The 4,164-nt window shown below is 31.4% G+C and overlaps 1 long non-coding RNA gene across 1 annotated transcript; it reads right to left on the bottom strand.

Annotated features, from left to right (window-relative positions):
* Nucleotides 1–755: 755 nt before the first annotated feature.
* On the bottom strand, nucleotides 756–2,224 carry LOC141689017 (uncharacterized). The gene is made up of 2 exons (XR_012562229.1): nucleotides 1,564–2,224; nucleotides 756–1,082 (listed from the first exon to the last, which is right to left on the bottom strand). It is a non-coding gene; the product is annotated as an uncharacterized LOC141689017 (long non-coding RNA).
* Nucleotides 2,225–4,164: the final 1,940 nt, after the last annotated feature.

The raw sequence follows: 4,164 nt of genomic DNA, 5'->3' as shown, positions 1-4,164 counted from the left end.
CAATGTTGTACGTGTAAAGAAAAGCTAGAATTAGTATGCACATGAACTTTTTTATATTGTTAGAAGTTCATAGACACCCTGAGAGCGAAGAAAGATTGGGACGGTGTTAGCTATGTTGGCTAGATTCTCCGCAAGCAAGTCCTAGCACTTCCCAAACCTATAGGCCATAGATGTTAACAAATGCCAAGTATGAGGTCCATTTTTGGGTTGCTCTTCTTGAGTAAGTTACATTGATCTACGCCTAGGCTAAAGATACGAAAATATGGAATTGATAACATAATGTGAGTATGACAAGAGAGCTATAGGGAGAGTGAACACTTTTTAGCACATATTTCTGGATACTTTATCTGGTAGCATCAACACAAAAAGGTTTGGTCATTCAAATTGAATCATTAAATCCCTCAAATAAAGAGTTGTATATCAACCCAGTGCAAAAGAAAACTCATGTTCACCTGCAGCTCATTTCCTCCATGAAAATCGCAGAAATTGGGATTATCTACAATATACCTAGTATCAACATAATAAGGCTCCAGGCCAAGTCTAAGACATAATGGTACTATATAATAAAATGAGGAAAAATAAATAGTCTAAGACATCTCTTATGGTCACTAAAGAGAATGACAATATCCTCGAAACCAAAAAAAGAAAGAAAGGTATTTAATCAGGTAACCAGATTTAGCCATGCAATTCAGAAGATATTTCTTTTAATACAGCCACGAGATCATGCAAAGGAAGTTCTTTTAACATAAGTCATATCAGCATTTAAATTGTAATTAGGTGATTTCTATAAAAAGATCATCTACAAAAAAGTTGTACACAATGAAGGCACAAATCAGGACTCTGATTCTGCCATTCATACAAAGAACTGCAAGAGTTAAACACTTACAAATATTCTACTATAAAAATCATCACTAACCCTTTACCTAAAACTAAGTGTTTGCGAAAGACAAATAGTAGATTGTATTCAACACCTCTAATTGCCCCCCTTCTGAGACAGTATATGTTCTGTCCCAATGCATTCTCCGGTATTTTCTCTGCAGATTATTGCAGTCTTCCATCTACTTGGTTGCCCATCTTCGTTTCTACCATACATATAATACTATCAAATGTGAATACTTATCAACAATCTTAATAAATTACATAATCAAGGGATACACCATTTCAAGTTCAGAACGCCTGTAATACAAGTAAAACGCTAAGTCCCATTTGATTAAGTTAATTGCTGATGAACAATGGCAATATCTAATAACCCCGTATATCGAACAAATCATCAGATATATCCAAACCAATTTACAAATCACACACCAAAATCTAATCAATACTTGCATATTGCATTAATATAACCTAAAATATACTAAACAGATATACATATCGAATATAACAAGCAAACAAGATAATTAATCCTAAAATAAGTATTTACCATTTAATCATACACAACCAAATTTCGATTTCACCGAAACTAAACTTGTTTCTGAATTATGTTATTAGCCAACTAAAAGTTACCAAAATTTATAATTACAATGATTGAAATTAAAAAAAAACATAAACCTTAAAAAAACTTACAAAATTAAAAAAAAGCCCAAATCTTTAAATCAAACACCCACAGGCCACCACATCTTATAATCATCATTCTCAAAAGAACCCGACCCGACCGAATCAAACTTAACGGGTCCTCTACAAATCGGACAATTCAACACTTTAACCAACCAAGAATCCACACATTTCGAATGAAACACGTGATTACAATCCACAAGCTTCCTACAATTCTCCCCTTCTTTAAACCATTCCAAACAAACCGCACATTCTTTAACCGGGTCGGATCTCGGGTCGGATCTAAACCCGGGGAGATTCTCCTCAATTTCAGATGGGGTTATGGAGTTCGACGCGGCAGTGGTGCGGCGCCGGTGAAAAAGGTGCAGAGACGATCCAGCGAGGAGGAGAAAGAGGAGAGAGAGAGCGGCGAGGCCGAGAAAGAGGAAGAGAGAGAGAACGAAGAGGAAGATTATGGGTTTGATTAGGAGAGAGTGGAGGATTAGGTTGGGTTTTTGATTGTCGCCGGCGGCATGGTGACGGTGGTCGGAGGTGGGCGCCGGTGGCGTTGGCATGGGCGTGTTTTTTAGAGAGAGAGAGAGGAGAGAGATGGAAAATGGGGGTGTGTTTTTATTTTTTTACCTTTTAGAGAGGGAAAAGATTGGGCGATTAGATTTTTTTATGGGGAGGGAGGGTGCTTGGCACGTGTTTTGGGGTTAATTTTTAGCATTTCTTAGTTTGAAGACTTATTTAAATTAACCCTTTCTTTATTTGGTTTTATGTGGTAGATGATATTTGTAGTAAAATTTTGTTAATATTTTAAACTCAGTTAAGTAATAATAATATTTGAGCACTCTTGGATAACTAAAGTGATTAAGAATTTATCCTCTATCGTCTCAGTTTCGGGGTTCGATTCTTGCTCACCCCGATAATTTATGAAAACAGAAACTCATTTGTAAGGTCATAAGACATATTTATCAAAAAAGGTAATATTAAAATTTTAAACTCTTTTTTAAGAAGATGTTCTCATACTATATTTAATTTATTAAAATTTTCTAATATTGAAATACCACGTATCTATTTCAGTTCCAATTATGAGTAAATATAATTTAAATAATTAATAAATTTATGGAGTACTTTGATTTATGAATGTATTTCAAGCAAATTTGTAATCTTTATTGGATTAGTAGTTCATTTTTGTTAATCATTTGGAAGAAAGATAAGATGTTTTAAATTTTTATTTCAAATTTTTAAATGTGTATAGTATATAACATACAATATTATATCGGACCTAACAATTTAGTAAAAAAAATTTATATCACCCACTCTTATTGAGTCGATGGAGTTCTAATACAATTTATGATAATTTGAGTCCGCAATAGAATATATATCGGACCCGATAATTCATCATATATGTCGAGAAAAGTTAACAACTTGGCAAACTGATTTGTATATAAAGCTAAAAATTCCAAAATACTCTTATTTTTTTTGGTTGTGGATGTTATAATCAAACTTGAACCAAAAATACACTAACAATGGGTTTGTTTGTCTCTGATTTATAAGTGGACTTATGACTTATAAGCCCGTATAATTTTTTAACATATGTTTATCGATTTAACTTATAAGTCGAATTTACAACTTATAAGCTTGATAAGTTAAATGTTAGTAACGACGTAGTAATTTTTCCAACCTATTTTAATTTGTTTTCCTTTTTATTAACTTTGGTTTTAAAAGTTTTTATAATTTAAAATTATCGAATTAAGATAATAATACATGGATTTTAAAAGATTTTCAATGATTTTACTTGTTCGTGGATTTTGACGTAGTTGATAAAAAAATCTTGCAGAATCTTGCTGATTTTTTGAAATTTTCGAGAAATATTTCAAAATCTCATGTATTTTAAAGTGATTTCAATATATTAAAAATGAACTAGCAAATTCATCAAAATACACCACTTTTTCAAATAAAAAAAAATCCAATACCATCAGATTTTGAAGGATTTTTAAAAATCCAAATCGAACACCGCCAAATTTCAGTAGACTTTTTAAAATCTAAATTGAATACAATCAGATTCTAAAAGACTTTTTATAATCTCTATTGAATACCATTAGATTTTAAAGGATTTTTAAAAATCCAAATTGAATACCTTTTGATTTCAAGAATACAAAAAAATCCTTTAAAATCTTGATTGAATATACCCCTCTAAGATAAATATATTTATAAATTATTTTTTTACTTTATTTAGGTAAAAAAATTCTGACTTGTAAGTAAAATTATCCAAATACTAATATAACTTATAAATATTAATCACTTTATCATTTATAAGTCCATTATTAATTAATTTTCTAAGGTATAATCATTTATTTTAAGATTTAGTTTAGAACTAGACCGGTCGAATACAATGTTAGGATTGTGGTGTACATATTTTCTAAGAGAATGAGTCTTAACATTTTAAATCGAATCAGCTGTGCTGAGTCAAAACATTGACTTCAACCTCATCAACCATTTTCAAAAAGCACAGGGTTTACCACGAAAAAGACTGGGAAATGCTTATCTGAAATTAATCTTTCTGGTATGAAAGCACTTTGCTCATCTGATACAACCTTATCTAACAAACCCTTGATACGATTTTCC

Source organism: Apium graveolens, chromosome 10, assembly GCF_009905375.1.
Source record: "Apium graveolens cultivar Ventura chromosome 10, ASM990537v1, whole genome shotgun sequence".
In the NCBI taxonomy this organism is placed as follows: Eukaryota; Viridiplantae; Streptophyta; class Magnoliopsida; order Apiales; family Apiaceae; genus Apium; species Apium graveolens.
This window is presented reverse-complemented; position numbering and strand designations above follow the sequence as displayed.